General features: G+C 36.9%; 1 protein-coding gene across 24 annotated transcripts in view; it reads right to left on the reverse strand.

The window, feature by feature from the left end:
* FHIT (fragile histidine triad diadenosine triphosphatase) overlaps positions 1-17693 on the reverse strand; it is a 1441601-nt gene that overhangs the window by 1160213 nt on the left and 263695 nt on the right. For 19 of the 24 annotated variants that reach the window (XR_014823438.1, XM_084988813.1, XM_084988796.1 and 16 more), the window contains one exon: positions 2784-2852. The exons of the other annotated variants lie outside the window; for them this stretch is intronic. The gene's annotated coding sequence lies outside the window, so the exon portion shown is untranslated. The remainder of the gene's footprint in view (positions 1-2783; positions 2853-17693) is intronic. 24 annotated transcript variants of the gene reach the window in all.

Below are 17693 nucleotides of genomic sequence, written 5' to 3' on the forward strand. Positions count from 1 at the left end.
ATACATTACATGAAGCTGTAGCTGGCATAGATAATGGATCCCTCTGATGGATCTGGGCAGGGTAAATTGAAAAGGATTCACAATTCTAGATGCCAATAAGGAGATTTGTGATTTGTGGGAAGAGGTCAAAATATCACCATTAAGGAGAGTTTGGAAGAAATCAAGTCCAACCCTCCTGAATGACTTTAAGAGGTTCAAGACTTTCAGTGGAGCAAGTAACTGTAGATATGGCAGAAATAGCAAGAGAACTAGAATTAGAAGTGGAGCCTAAACAGAATTGCTGCATGATCGAACTTTAGCAGATGAGGAGTTGCTTCTTATGGATGAGCAAAGAAAGTGGTTTCTTGAAATGGAACCTACTCCCAGTGATGACGCTGTAAAGATCGTTGAAATGACAACAAAGGATTTTGAGTATTACAACAGCTTAGGTGATAAAGCAGCATCAAGGTTTGAGAGGACTGACTCCAATCTTGAAATAAGTTCTACTGTAGGTAAAATGCTATCAAATAGCATTGCATGCTACAGAGAAAGTGTTTGTGAAAGGAAGAGGCAATTAATGCAGCAAACTTCACTGTTGCCTTATTTTAAGAAATTGCCACAGCCACCCTAACTTTAGCAACCCACCCCCCAATCAGTCAGCACCCATTGAAATGGAAGCAAAACCCTCCACCAGCAAAAAGATGACAACTCACTGAAGGCTCAGATTATGATTAGCATTTTTGAACAATTAAGTCTCTCTAATTAAGGTGTGTACATTGTTTTTTGAAGGTTAGCACAGTGTTTCCTAACAAGGGCACTATGACAACCAGGGTGAAATAATTCTTCATTGCATAGAGACTGTCTCATGTGCTGAATAATACTTAGCATCCTTAGCACCTGACCTCCAAAGGGTGGTAGCACTCCTTACATTTATAAATGCTCCTTAGGAGAGTAGTACTTCCTAGGGTGAGAGACACTAGCCTAGGGTATGATCATGAAGGAAAGAGACATTTGCAGTGAGAATTTCAAAGAACTGAGAGGTCAGATATGAATATTCTATGTGGATATTCTTACCTAGAGTGATGGCAGGAGAGTGATGGGCACAAAGACAGCGAGCTAAGGAGTAAAATCTTCAATAAATACAGAGGAGCAGGCAGAAGAATAAGTTCATATTACATGCTTTAAAAGTGCTTCTGTATAGAGAAATGAAGCTATCTAGAAGTGACAATGATGAAAGAGGACACTAACTCCACTCCAGATACTGAGAAAAAATACCCATCAGCTGAGAGTGTGATAGAGAAGCCGAATATCAGAGCAGCACTGTCCAACAGAACTTCCTGTGATGATGGCGATGTTGTGTAACTACAGTATCCAATAAGATAGTGGATAGCCATATGCGCCTATCAGGGCCTTGTGTGGCTTGACTTGAGGCCAGCATGACTGAAGAACTGAATTTTTCACTTTGTTTAATTTAAATTAATTTGGGGAGTTCCCACTGTGGCTCAATGGAAATGAATCTGACTGGTAACCATGAGGACATGAGTTCCATCCCCACTCATTCAGTGGATTAAGGATCCAGCATTGCTGTGAGCTGTGGTGTAGGTTGCAGACATGGCTCGTATCCCACGTTGCTGTGGCTGTGGTGAAGGCTGGCAGCTGTAGCTCCAATTCAACCCCTAGCCAGGGAATTTCACATGCCATGGGTGTGGCCCTAAAAAGCAAAATAAATAAAGAAATTAATTAATTAATTAATTTGGACATAAATAGAGACATGTGATTGGTGGTTACCATATTACATGCACGGGAAGAGCATTTAGAAATGAATTTAAAGAAAGAAGTTCTTCTTTATAGCCCAATCTTGAGGGAAAGGGGCAAAGGTGGGTGTAAGTCTAGGTAAGTTGGTGGTTCTGGAGAACAAAGGTGAGAGAAGTAATGCTTAAAAGCATCAGCATTTTCAGTAAGCAAGATCCCAAAACTTAATTTTAGTTCATTTCAGGCTTGTTTTAGACCACCTTCTGTACCGTATTGTTATAAGTATTCCTTCTCATGAGAAGCACGTGGTATTAAAAGACTGTGACACTAGCCTGTTTTTCTGGGACCTCAGCGCCCCTTCCTCAAAGACTGGCTTTCTATCTCTAACAAAGAAAGGAAAAAAAGCATTATTTCTGAACATTCGCTGTTAAAAGATGCTGTTGTTTGGAAACCATTTCTTGCTTTTTTGTGTTTCTGGAAAAGAATATAAAGAAATGTGTTCTTTGTTATTCAAAATGAGGTAAACGTATTCTGACTGGCTGTAACCATAGGCCTATGATTTTTACCTTCACAAAATAATAATAATAATAAAAAAGGTATGGAGTTCCCGTTGTGGCTCAGTGGTTAACGAATCCAACTAGGAACCATGAGGTTGCAGGTTCAATCCCTGGCCTTGTTCAGTGGGTTAGGGATCCGGTGTTGCCGTGAGCTGTGGTGTAGGTCACAGATGTGGCTTGGATCCTGCATTGCTATAGCTCTGGTGTAGGCCTGTGGCTACAGCTCTGATTAGACCCCAGCCTGGGAACCTCCATATGCCGTGGGAGCAGCCCTAGAAAAGACAGACAAAAAAAAAAAAAAAAAAAAAAAAAAAAAAAAAAAAAAAAAGGTCATGTAACCCCATGTCCACTCTACCACACACATGCAGACACTTCCAGAATGGCTTTACGGCCATGCCCTTAGAGGCTCAGCTGCAAACTTAACAGCAAGAACTCTGTCAGTATGTCCTCATCAACCAAATGAGTAATGCCAGTAGGGGGCCCAGAACCACTCACCCAATGGAAGAATTTTGGGTTTCCCAGGAGATGGGCAGACTGCGGGTAATAGCTGGATATTGCTGGATGCTGCATTGGATTGGGAATAAAAGAACAGTTAAACACTTCTGATTAGTTTATGTCTGTCAGTGTTCTCAATTTCCATTTAATTGCAATCAAAATATCAAAATATTCTCTGTCCCCAGAGAGGGGACACAGTCCCTAGTTTAATAAACCATAAAATACATAATTAAGAAACAACTTCTGTAGGGCTAATGAGCACAGCATTATAACTGGTCAGATTCTCTGGTGAGAAAAGTTAATTTCTCTTAGTCCTATGGCAGAATCCTTCCCTTAAGTGTCCTCACCTAGACCAGATGCCAGTGCATGTCTACTCTTGCCTCCATATCTTGCAGGCTGAGGGTCTTTTATATCGACCATGCTCCTGAACTCTAGGGATTGGCCAGAGTCAAGAGAAAAGATCAAAAAAAAAAAAGGATGAGCCAATAGTTAGCCACAATGTCAGCAAGATGTATTCTATCAGCCTGGATCCACTTTGGGTCCAGTATTCAAATTTAAGTTCCTCTTGTAATGAATTCCATAGTTTGTAGTATTTGAGCCAGAGTTAAACTAAGAAGCTATTCTTGCTTTCTCCTTTGTTTTCCCTTGATGGGATTTTTATTGACATGGAAACCAAAAAGTACCCTGGTGCTAGACCACCCCAGTGAACTATTCTATTCTTTAGCCACTGCCGAAGATTGTCATCTTGTGACTTAATGTTATTGGGAAAAATAAGATTCAAAGTAGAATAGAAGTAGGAGAATGGAATGCTTAAAGTCCATCTCAGCTACTGATAAGAGACCTTGCAAGTCACAGTGAAGAGCGGCAGAAACTAAATTATTAATTCCCATTGCCTCTCTCTGTGCACAAGCCCCCTTTGGTGGAGGAACTAATAGGTAATAAAGTCGTTATAATTAACAATAACCAAAATTTTAAAAAAAGGAAAGAAAAAAGGTAATCCACAATAAGACAGTCAGCCCCTGTAGAAAGGAGTCAATGTAGTGATTAGCAAATATGAGCTACAACTGGAAAACCACTTACAGATGAAGCAGTGTGATGAATGATTTACCAAAAGGTCAGCACTGCTCTTTTATCCTCACCACCCATCAGTTTCCATTGCCCTCAGTTTGTCTGGCACAAAACAGAAAGTGGGCCATGAAATATTCACATAAAAAATTGACCTTATTTTGCAACATCAAAAGAAGAAACATATAGTTGGGTATAGTCTAAGCATATGGGCCAGCTTCTCAGTTAGAATTCCTCATATACATTATAAAAAGTGTTGACATTTAAAACACTGTTATAAAAGGTAATGTACTGAGCAAGTACCAGAACTCTCTCCTCTATGCTCAGCTTTGCTAATCCACTGTTAGTTCTCAAACAAGGGAAGGCACTATCAATTCCCCTCAAAGACCATAGCAACAATGGCAGGATAGGGTTTAGTGTCAGCATTTCCCCTATTACTCTCTTGAAAGCAAACTTCCCTGTAGCTTCTGCTTCTATCTGGTGTGGATGCCAGGCTTTCAACCTCAACATGCCTACTATACATTCTGACAAATGAGCAGTTAGATAAACTACCTTCACACTCCCATTTGACAATCTTTGTACAAAAAGGAACACAATACCAGATGAAAATATATTTTCAGGCTGGAGGGATTTTGAAAATTAACATCTACAAACTGCCAGATCCAACCTAACCAGAGTTACAAATGTCATTAAGCCATTTTAACTGAATAAATTAAATTGATTACTTTAGAACATAGATCACTTCCCTCCCTCCCTGTCCCATCTCTGAATTTACCAACTGCCTCTCTGATTTCCTAAAACCATTAGGATATTTTGCATCTTGTAGTTATAATCTAGTTTATCTGATTTATTGAAGAATTCCTCTCCCCAGGCTTTGCTTAAAAAGGTTACATAGGAGTTCCCATTGTGGCTCAGGGGGTTAAGAACCCAACTAGTATCCATGAGGATGCAGGTTTGATCCCTGGCCTCCCTCAGTGGGTTAAAGAACTAGCATTGCCACGAGCTTCGGTGTAGGTCACAGATGGCTCTTGGATCTGGTGTGGCTGTGGTGTAGGCTGGCAGCTGCAGCTCTGATTCAACCCTGAGCCTGAGAACTTCCATTTGCCATGGTGTGGCCCTAAAAAGACAGAAAAAAAGCCCCCATAAATATCTGGTTATTGATTTATATCATTGTTACTTACAGATTTTAAAAAAAAGGAGGGGGAGAATCAATTGTTACTTGAGGATTTGGGGGAAAAAAGAGACTCAAAATGAAAGAAAAAAGGTCAAAAAGTTTTCTGAAAAAGATATTGCTACAACCATGTTCATCACCCCATTTTTCTTTTATAAAACTAAATCTTAAAAATCCTAAATTTGAAACAAAAGAAGACTGTTCAAATTAACTACAGTATGGTTAAAAGTGGAATACTATGCAGATATTGAAAAGTTATGTGGTATAAAATTATATAACATGAAGAAGTAGTCATGGTATTATTAAAGGGGACATATTGAAAAAACAATAAGATATAGTATTATCACATTTACTGACAATGGTTTTATTTGCATAAGATTTAAAGCTTGACAAACACAGACTGGCTAACCCACTCTCTGTTCACAATTCCTCTGCTCCAGCACCTCTTAAGGCTAGCAGTGGTTCTATAAAATGAGATATTAACTGAAGTCTGCTTGCTGGCACTTTTTTTTGTCCTGATTAAAAGGGGACAGATAGGGACTTCTCTTTGTGTTGTCTCTACCAAACTAAATTTGCTGGTCAATCCACAATCACAGACTATCATCTCAGCCAATCAATAGTGGGGGGAAAGAAGACAAAATCTTGCAATCAGCTATTAGATATCACAAGAAAAAAAGCTACAACTTAATCTATTTATTCATATTTTAACCATTTGTTTTATTGTCCACATGGATAAAATCAAAGAATAGTCCCCAAGAATCTATGGAGTTTTACTGAAATGAAGTTAAGGCTTTGGGTTGTGCAGAGAAAAATAACTACCATTCTAAGACCAGGGCAATCACATTGTCTCTCAATTGAAAAATACAGCCTAGTCATCTTGAAAGCTGAAAGTTCACTCTCCATATACCTTGATAATGGGAATAAATATAGGCATGTATTTCAGCCATTTAGGGCCCAAATAAATAAGGGGTAATATAATATGCATAAGTGACAGAAATGTCAATACTATGTGGATTTACACATATCTCTTACTAGAGTAGCTATTGTTTTATATTGTGGCAATTTGTTTTTAAGTCCAATCTTCCCACTACACTATAAGCTCCATTTAAACAAGAATAATTCTTTGCTACCCAAATCTTCTTCCTTCCAAGGGCTCAGAACCAAACTTAAGACTCCAACTACCCATGCCTATAAAACATGACAGCAATTTTGACTCCTTCATTCTAAGCCATCTTACTTTTTAAAATAAGAAACAACTTTTTAACAGTTCCAAGATATTCTGAAGGAAGGGGGAAAAATCACACATTAAATTCTATCAAGTAACATTTACCTCCTCAAGCCCTGACTAATCAGAAATGACTGGACTTGGCAGCTCCTTTTATCATTTGGTCTAAAAGCTAAATTCAGCTCCTATTGTGCCAAGTGGAAAATGCCAACATCCCTTCCCACCTCATACAACATCACATCACACCAGGCACTCTAGCGTCTGACAATCTGGTCTGACCACTCCCCATCAGATCAGAAAGAAATTATAAGCCAAATTTACAGGGTCCGAGTAGCCCCATTCCAGGAGAGCAATGGTGAAATTAGAAGAGAATAGAAGGGTGCCGGATTTATTACTATTGATTCCCTGCTGGCAATTTCATGGAAAGATATCCACCGCAGTAATATAAAGAGCATCTGGCTTGTTTCCAACTCTTTTGTCTTCAAGTTCTTTCTTTAAAAAAATCAACCAAAAAGGGTAAGAAACTAGAAATTGGTAGATAGGGCCCAAGTTTCTATCCGGAATAAGAAGCCTTCTCACTATACCCTAATTTGCATATTTGCTTCTACAGAGTTCAATACATTTACTTATTGAGCCTTACCACTGCCATCCTGGTAACCCAGAGAAGAAGCCAATCTATAATGACTCAAGCCACATTTCACAATATACTCCAAAGGACACATGATGTCATTTGCTAAAACTACTCAATCCAGATGGAAAGCATTCTGACCTATACATAATTGATTGACCTTTGCTATGATTTCCTGGTTATTTATATACTATCATATGCATGAATGTATATCAGTGGTATTTACACTTGGCAGCTACTTTGGAGAATGCATTATTCAATTGGGATTTGAAGCTTTTTACAACCATTTCCTGACCAAATATGCATAAATGAAAGACAACAAAAGATGTTATTTTAAAAATAACATTTAATAGACTCTGGAAAGTCTAAGGAAGCTTCATCACTCTAATTGTTTTACATTACAGTGGACAAGATCTATCTATGTAGAGATGAGTATTAAACCCTGACTCAGAGAATGTTAAAGGGTGTTTTACCAACTTTCCAGTTTGGGGCTCAATAACCATAGTAAAATACACTTGACCAAAGGAGTACAGTATTTCAGATACTGTGAGAAAAGCAACCTGTGCTTAAGGTAGTTAGAGACGATAATAAATGACCAGAAAAGAGCACAATGATGCAATGCTCTTTGACTTTGTAATTTAATTACGAATTTTGTTTTCCAAAAGGGGTAAGCTACAAATTAAGTAATAATCAGATGATTAAGATAGTTTTAAGATAATCATAGAAAAAGAGGCTAAAGGACACATTAGATTAGAGAGAGAAAATGTGTAGCAGGTATGTCCTCACTCCCATTTTGCATAATCAGGGCAGACATCAACAAATGATCCCTGAATTCTTCACCAAGGAGCCCTGACATAGACTCAAAACACTTGTCTGATAGTATCCCTGGAAAATATTACCCCCGACGATGGACTTGGAACATGAAGTGAAATATATTTGCCATTGCCTAACTAAATAATCACACCATTAATTTCAGATCCCAATACATATTAAATACCAAAAACAGTGATGCCATTATGAAATACTCCTAACTCAGTACTCCTTAGTTTGCTTGTCTAAAATAAATGTCCACTGATCTGAAGGTAGATTCATTGGCACATATTGCTATTGTGTCTTAATAATATAATTAAATAGAGAAGTTGTATCTTACAAATTGATTCCACCCCTTGTTCTCCAAGACCCCAAGATCTGATATAAAACTAAACAATTTTTTAAGCCAAAATTTAAAAGCAATTCTTTGAACCCTAGGAAAACATGAAATCAAATGTGGCAGTTTTCTCTAAGTCATGTAGGCTGGCGTGTTTCTAGGGTAAATAAAAAGCAAAGAAGGGGTCTAAACAGAATAAGATGGAAATGCTTGTATGTTCACAGAAGAATATTATGGAGCAATGAAAAGGAATGACCTACAATCATATGCACCTATAAGGATAAATCTTAGAAACAAAAGAATCAAGTTGAAATAGCATATGTCAAAGACTACAAACCACAGTGCTTTCCAACTGATGTGCTTCAGTGATGAGGTTTACAAAGGTCCTCATGTACTAATGCCCTTAGTTCTGGGAGTGAATAGCAGCTGGAGGGGCCAGTCTTTTGGTGGGACATAGACATACACAGACATTTATCCCAAGGCATTAAAAAGTATTTTCAAGTTCAGTGTATGCCTAGATGTGAAAAGTTAGGAAGCACTGACATATGATATAAAACCATTTTTATTAGGCTCAAAAACTAAAATATCTCAAACACACACACACACACACACACACACACACACACACACATGCACACACACACGTGGCAAAATTATTTTATATGATTAAAAAAAAGCAAAGGAAGGATGAGTGGAAATGCATCCAGTATATCCATCCCTTCAATACAATGGCTACTGTTGAAATGGAAATGCAGGGGATGAGATATGGGGAAGGAATACATGAGTAACTTAAGAGTTCTTAAACTGGTTGGTGGGTTCATGGGTGTTTAGTTTATTATGCTACAAATATATTGTTTCGTAACTATAAACATCATATAATGCTTTTTAAAAACCTCAAAATTAAGAAACCAGGCAACTTTCTAGCTTATTCAGAATTAGTTCTTCACAGTGGAATCTCAAACAACTCAATGATAGTTAGAACTTCTCAAAGAAGACTTAAACCTAGAGGTTTCTAATGGTCAAAACCCTATGCAGTGATAACAAGATTTTGTTCTGCTAATTCAGCAGAGTCCAGATGTTTCTAATGGTCAGCTAGAACACCATACTCAATGTTTACAAGATTTTGTTCTAATCCAAATATTCATGAGCAATCACTGGACACCTGAAGTTCCATTTCTCCACTCAAGTAAAAATATCATAAACACCATGTACAAGCCTCTTAATTAGGATTCATTTAATTACAAAACCCAAAACTTCACTTGAAGAGTTCAAGTAAAATGGAGGTCTTCATGACAAGTTAGAGATATCCCACATCATACAGGACAAAAGTATAGCCAGAGCCAGAAAGAGAGGAGTCATTCAGATCCAATATTAACACACTTATACTCTCTCTGGGATGACAGGGTCTTGTTTCTTTACTTCTTTATAGAACATTAACCCTACTGCCTCTACCTTTGGATGTGCATTCTCTGCTTTAGCATTAGCATGACCAAATATTTGTATTTCTCTGCAGGTTATGTGGAAACCAAGCAGTGTCTTGTGCACCACTTAAAAATGACCAGAGGAAAAAAATCTGATTAACCCCAACAAGGTCCAGTTCAGTCTACACCTGGTCTAATCAGCCACAACTATACAAAGAGGTTACCAATTCAAACACCTACAGGGGCCAAGCAAGTAATTAAAGATGTGAAGCTGACTAGGTGTGAAACAAGGAGTTGAGAGTAAAGGGCTTACAATAAGCAGAGCTCCTGCTGCTTCTCAACCTTGGCTCTGTGATAGTAGAAATCCAGATTTCCACTTAAATTTCCTGATTTTTAAGAAACCTATCTACAAGCCATAATAGGCCATGGACCTCTGCTGTCAACGTCCTACAAAGAATGAACTGTGGATATGCCAGATTCAGAGGGTCACGCTGGGCAAACACGACTGTAGGTGCCAGCCCTTTGGGTGAATGGCCAGTTCTCACAGAAGGGGTCATAGGTCAGGAAGTCCCTCCAACAAAGCTGGGATTACACACTACTCTTACATATGCCCTCTCACACACAAAACACACCGCTAAACTTCTAAAAGTATCTGTCCAAGGAGTTCCTGTTGTGGCTCAGTGGTTAACGAATCTGAATAGGAACCACGAGGTTGCAGGTTCCATCCCTGGCCTTACTCAGTGGGTTAAGGATCTGGCGTTGCTGTGAGCTGTGGTGTAGGATGCAGACACAACTCAGATCTGACATTGCTGTGGCTCTAGTATAGGCCGTCGGCTACAGCTCCATTAGATCTCTAGCCTGGGAACATCCATATGCCGTGGGAACGGCCCTAGAAAAAGGCAAAAAGACAAACAAAACAAAACATTAAAAATTGAAAAATAAAAATATCTCTTCAAGATCAGATACTGGACTGGGTAGAGATAGTTTTAATGTGGTTCTGTTTGGGTTAACAGAAAAAGCAGTGAAGTACAAAGAAAACGCAAAGCAAACTAGAGCCAGAAAAAGACAGCATCATATTCTTCTTTTCTATCCACAGAGAGCCACACATGCTGCCATAAAAAGACTACTCACTACAAAGCAATTACAGATTCCTTTTTCAATTAACTAAGGGTGAAACAGGTGCTCTTGTCTCAATTTCTTCATCATACCAAAACTGTTATACACAGAAGCCTCAGCTAAGATATGACATTTTTCTAGGAAGCCCAGCCTCAGTCCCTGATCTTGGGTGAAACAAGTCCCCCCTGAGGTGTTCCTGCAGCACTTTGCCCTATCTGTGCCCCACTCCCACAAAGGCACCTAACCAGTACTTTCCATGATTAGCTATTTGTCTCTGCATTTAGTGAGTTTCTCTTTTTAAAATTAAGAATAATTGATTACGTTAGTTCCAACATAGTGATTCAATAGCTTTATATGTTACAAAATGATCACCGCAATAAGTCTAGTTACTATCTGTCACCATACGAAGATATTACAATCTTATTGACTATATTCCCCAGGCTGTATGTTGTGACATTTATTTATTTTGTAACTGGAAGTTTGTACATCTTAATCTTCTTCACCTATTTCACTCATCCCCCCATTACCTTCCCCTCTGGCAACAACCTGTTCTCTGTATCTGTGAGTCTGTTTCTGTTTTGTTATATTTATTTGCTTTGTTTTTGGATTCTGCATATAAGTGAAATCATATATTTGTATTTTTCTGACTCATTTCACTTAGCATAATGCTCTATCCATGTTGTTGCAAATGGCAAGATTTCATTCCTTTTTATGGCTGAGTTAATTGTGTGTGTGTGTGTGTGTGTGTGTGTCTATCTGTGTATCATTATCTTCTTTATCCATTTACCAATCATTGGACACTTAAGTTGCTTCCATATCTTGACTTTTATAAATAATGCTTCAGTGAACATAGGGGTGCATATATCTTTTCAAATTACTGTTTGCTTTTGTTTTCTGCAGAATACCCATAAGTAAAATTGCTGGATTTTTGTGGAGGTTTTTTTTTTTTTAAATTTTTTGAGGAGCCTCCATACTGTTTTCCACAGTAGCTATACCTATTTACATTCCCCTAGGTGGCGTCTTCAAAGCCAGGATAATGTTTAGTCCTTTATGGCCCAGTGCCTATTTATTGAGTAAATACAGTCAGGCACATTGAAATATTTCTTTCTATTTTTAGCAGTTAATTCAGAAAAAAAAAAAAAACCTTGAGTTTAGACTTGATTCTTCCCTATTCTTTTTTATGAACTTAAACATTTTCCAATAAAAACACTTTTATTCAAACAAGAAGTACATATATCATGTTGGATCACTACAACTCAAAATCACATAGTTGTGGGGCTTTTTGGAATATGTAGTCATACTTAGGCTAAAAATCCTTAAAGGCACCTTCTGTCAGCTTGTAGATATGCATAGATTTTTTTCCCCACTATACCTATATTGACATAGATATAAATACAACTGGTGTAGAAGAAGAGAGCATGGTAAAATTCTCTGCCTAAGGACATAAAATCCACACATTTAAACTTATGAGAAATTTGGAGAAGTACAGAATATGCTTGTCCTGCAAGACTTATGTTCCATTCTAAAGAAATGAGTCTTGGCAAACTTCCCTAGTACCAAGAAATGTTTAGCAGGAATTAATTTTTAAATGAAATAAGCTAAAAATGAAATAGATGTAGTATTATTTATAGATAAGTCCTATTCTTCAGTAATTACTGAAGGTGACACTGGCATGTTTTGTCATTGGTAATTGGACTAAGTTTGACCAAATGTCTCCCTTTCTCATGAAAAATAGACAGTGTTCTGATTTTTACTGCTATTCCAGGTCTGGTGGTGCTTTATCATGTGCAATTTGGTAGCCTCAATAATGTGCGGGGAAAAGAGCATAATTTCAAAGCAGTAAGTATATCTGCAACAGAAAGAAGGTTAAGTGAGGTTCGTGTCTCTAGACACTTGACCCTAAGTTAGGACAAATTAACATTAAAAGACTTAATGTTTTATCTTGAAGAGGGGGAAGGGAGTCTTAACTTCTCATTCTAGCTAGACAGAAGTATTTGACTAATGTCTTCTTTGGGAAGAATTATTTAGCAGTAAAATTACAATTAGCGTCATGAGGACAGATAAAGCAAACCGAAGGACAAAAGGATAAGTGAAGAAACGTATAGTAGCATTTGCCAAGGAAAATTCCATACTGATGAAAGTACCAAATGAAAGGGATACTGGGTTATACTAAGTTGAACACATTTCTTTACTCCAGGAATTGTCAGTCTCTGATATTCACAATAGCCTTCATAAATTTTCAGGAGAGGGATAAAGTATACAGAATTTGCCATGCTTATTGTCTCCATAAAGTCTTTCTACATACAACTGCTCTTGAGAACAGCAGTATTATCAGATAAATCTAGGTAACAACTTTAACTGTATTTCCATCCATGTGCAAGCTTCTCAACTCTGAGCATTAGTTCCTTCACTTGAAACTTCAGTCCTCTAATTTAGATTTCATCAGAACTTCTGCCCTTGACTTCCCTTTGAAGTTATTTCCTATAATTAGTAACAGGTATCTTCAGCTGCAGCAATTATCTCCTACTCAATTTATAAAATTTACAGACATTCTTTTACGTATTCAGCAAACACTGATTAAGCATTTGGCATATGCCAGGTGGAGTTGGTAACCGGACATCAGCATACACAGTTTCTGAATTCACAGAGCTGAGTGAAACACTGATGAAATTTTAACACAGGTTAGTAGTAGTTACCCAGAGAGACCATAACAAGGTGCCTAAATGGTAAAAAAGAAAACAATGGAGTTGAAAACCTGAGGAGAGGGATAACTCAGTGGAGAAGAAGGAAACAAAATTCCAAAGTCCAAGGGAACAGGAATGTGCAAAGACCCTGTGCTAGGAGGGCAGAGAGTGATTTTGAGGAGAAGGGGCAGTGTAGCTGGAATTAAGAGAGCTAAGGGAGAAAAATATGAAAAGAATCAAGAGAGATAGAGGTTATGTTAGGTTTTTGAATGGTGGAAACGGTTGGATAACCAAACTAACATTTTGGAAATCTCCTCAGGCTCTATTTGGAAAATGGATTAGAGAGATATGAGAGTAGATGCTGGACAATCAGTCAAGCTACTGCACTGATGATGATACTTTATGATGGAAACAGTAAATATAGTAGAATTACAACAAATTCGAGAGATACTTAGGATTAGTAATGAATTAGGTAACGGTGTTGCGTTCATTTTACACAGTAAAGTCCCAAGCTGCAGTATTTGATCTGGTATATAAAATGTACTTCCCAGTTAGCTGATGCTCTTTTCTATATTCTGGGAGACTTATCTCAATTAACATAATACTTCTCTTTCAAAAACTGTCATGATTCTTAGTCATATTTCACAATGATCAGTGTTTGATGTTTATGCCTTACAGATTTAGTGGAGCCAAAAGCTTTAAAATATGTTTATGTTAAGTATATAATATGTTTTTGTAAAACTACATTATCATTATTCTTAGCTTAATATGTTGTAAATTGCATTGCTCACCTCTTCATCTATTTTCCATCAGCACTGATATGTGTACTACTTGTTCCTGCCTATGATTCACTCAAGATGAGAACAAATTTATTTTTGCGAGAAAATGTATGAGTGTTGCTCTGAGAACAAAGGAACAGTACTGTTACCCCATACTGTGGTTACCATTCCTTCCCCAAAGGGCTGCTTAATCTTTTCGATAAGCAAATAGAACATGGTAAAATAATAAACATTATGAATACTTAAGAGTTTAACGGGTTGATTGTCTATTTGTTGAATGTGACAGGAAGGATAAACTTGGTCTCAATATACACACTTGAAATTTGAAAGACTTAGACACAAATTTGATGACTCTTTGAAAACAATATTAACAAGTATATTAAACACATAAATAAAAATGTTTACGGCAGTTACTTCAGAAGAACAGTTTTAGGACGCAAGTATAGGGGATTTTGCCTATTACTTTACATGTTCGAGTTTTAAGAGCAGGTATTACTTTCTAACCAAAATAGAAAAAAAAAAGCAAATACAAAAAAACAAGATAAATAAAATAATGTCACTGGTAATGTCAGGATAGTGAGAGCATTTATCATAAGAACTAAATGCATTATGCTAGACTTTGATTATATACAATTATTTTTCAAGGTCCATGATATGAGTAACCCATGGCATATACCTACACACTGACTATTGACATTGAAAACAGCTCAGTTGAAAGTTCTTCTGTCATGGCTCAGTGGAAACCAATCTGACTAGCATCCATGAGGACACAGGTTCAAACCCTGGCCTTGTTCTCAGCGTTTAAGGATCCAGCATTGCTGTGAGCTGTGGTGTAGGCCAGCGGCTAAAGCTCTGATTGGACCCCTGGCCTGGGAACCTCCATATGCCGTGGGTGCAGGCCTAAGAAGACAAAAAAAAAAAAAAAAGTGGGGGGCTCAGTTGTATTTGAATCCCATTTACACAAAGGAGAACTAAACTTATTAAACTCCCATTAACATTTTAACCTGAATTATACGTAAATAAAAGTAAGTTGTTACAATGTGCATGGGGGGTATTACTTATGTCTGGTCAACTAAAATTATTAGCAAAAGATCTGGTGAACACGATATTTGTAAACAGAAAAAACTTTTAAAGTGTAAAAATCTACACCCAAACTGACTGATTCAACTTGTTGACAACAGCATTTCCATTTGAGCCTCATATATTCCCTACTTGTAGACTGTGACCACTTCAAGAGAAAAAGTAATCACATTTTAGACAACCCAGTCATGAGGTTTCCTAAACTGGCCATGCATAAGAATCACTTCTGTGGCTTATTAAAAATACAGATTCTTGCCCATTCCAAGAGTATGAAGATATTCTATTTTTCTTATGTGATTGAACTTGAAAGAGTCTCCAACACAATGATGACTAAAAGTGGAAATAAAAGATATTTTTACCTGATTTACAATCTCAACAAGAAAGCTTTCAATGTTTCAACGATAAGTAGTCTGAAGTTTTCTGTAGCTTTTTTGTAGGTATCATTTATCAGACTAAGGAAATACTGCTCTATTTCCATTTTGCTAATTTTTATCATAAATTAGTGCTAAATTCTACCAAAAGGGTTTTTTCCCCTCATCTATTGAGATGATGATATGATTATCCCACAGTTTTTTAATCCTTAATTATTTTGTCTTTAAACAATTATGTTTTTTATTATTTCACTTTTTTCATCATTCAGCCTATTATGCATTCTTTAAGTGGTTATGCTGAAAACTAAAATATGTTCCCTTGACTTATTAAAAGATACCATAATTACTATTTTATCACTTCCTGAATAAGGACTTTACATCATTTTAACTTCATTTACCCCATACCCCACTGCAACCTTATGTGTTATTGTTGCTTTTTATTGTAATTCTACATATAATTTATTTCTCAAGTTTTTTTAAATAGACAATTCCAACATACAGAAAAATAGAATTAATAATGTAATGAAACCTTCATACTCACAACTTTGTTTAAAGTTCATTAGCTCATGGCCAGTCTTACTCTATCTCTATTTCCACCCACTTTTCCCTCAAACATACTATTTTAAAGAAAATCTAAAACATCATATATCTCCTATAACTATTTGTTGTCAAATACTATAAAGGGAGTATCTCTAAAAGATAAGTATGTTTGTTTAAACCATAACCGTAATACATAACCGTAATACATAACCGTAATACATTAGTCATAAAATGTTGAACAGTAATGCCAGAATGCCATCAGATAATCAGTAAATATTCAAATTTCCAAATGTTGTAACTATTTCTACAGTTATTTTACTATATTTTATTTTATTTTTTTTCCCACTGTACAGCATGGGGACCCAGTTACATATACATGTATACATAATTTTTTCTCCCATTGCCATGCTGCAATGTAGGTATCTAGACATAGTTCTCAGTGCTACACAGCAGGATCTCATTATAAATCCATTCCAAGAGCAATAGTTTGCATCCGTTAATCCCAAACCCCCAATCCCTCCCACTCCCTCCCCCTCTCCCTGGGCAACCACAAGTCTCTTCTCTAAGTCCCTGATTTTCTTTTCTGTGCAAAGGTTCATTTGTGCTGAATATTAGATACCAGATATGAGTGATATCATATGGTATTTGTCTTTCTTTCTGACTTACTTCACTCAGTATGAGAGTCTCTAGTTCCATCCATGTTGCTGCAAATGGCATTATTTTGTTCTTTTTTATGGCTGAGTAGTATTCCATTTTGTATATATACCACATCTTCCTAATCCAATCATCTGTCAATGGACATTTGGGTTGTTTCCATGTCTTGGCTATTGCGAAGAGTGCTTCAGTGAACATGCAGGTGCATGTGTCTTTTTTAAGGAAAGTTTTGTCTGGATATATGCCCAGGAGTGGGATTGTTGGATCATATGGTAGTCTATGTATAGATTTCTAAGGTATCTCCAAACTGTTCTCCATAGTGGCTGTACCAGCTTACATTCCCACCAACAGTGCAGGAGGTTTCCCTTTTCTCCACACCCTCTCCAGCATTTGTTATTTGTGGACTTATTAAGGATGGCCATTCTTACTGGTGTGAGGTGGTATCTCATAGTAGTTTTGATTTGCATTTCTCTAGTAATCAGGGATATTGAGCATTTTTTTCATGTGCTTGTTGGCCATCTGTATATCTTCCTTGGAGAACAGTCTATTCAGGTCTTTTGCCAATTTTTCCATTGGGTGATTGGCTTTTTTGCTGTTGGGTTGTTTTTACAGTTATTTTAAAATCAAGATTCAAATAAGCTCTGTACCCTGTGACTAGATAAGATTTTTAAATTTATTTTACCTATAAATCCCTCTAAATCATTTTTTCCCCCTTGCTACTTATTCATCAGAGAAACTGGCTTGTTGGTACTGAGGTTTTCCAATGTCTGATTTTTTTTTCCTATGGTATTATGTTAAATAAAATGCCCTTTATCTGTAAACTATATTTGTTGGTAGTTAAATCTAAAGGTATAACCAGATTCAGGTTCATTTTTTGTTGCTTTGTTTTTGGCAAGACTACCTCATGGCTGATGGTGTGTGTTCCTCCTTCAGCAAGCACACCTGCTGAATACAATGTCTAGTTGTATTTTTGTAATATTCATATTCATTAATATTCAATTTATGGATCCATCAATTCACTGAAATTAA

This window comes from Sus scrofa, chromosome 13, assembly GCF_054392235.1.
Source record: "Sus scrofa isolate SSC_HxYL_T2T_F1_AM1 chromosome 13, Sscrofa_HxYL_maternal_Yorkshire_Landrace_v2.0, whole genome shotgun sequence".
Classification (NCBI taxonomy): domain Eukaryota; kingdom Metazoa; phylum Chordata; class Mammalia; order Artiodactyla; family Suidae; genus Sus; species Sus scrofa.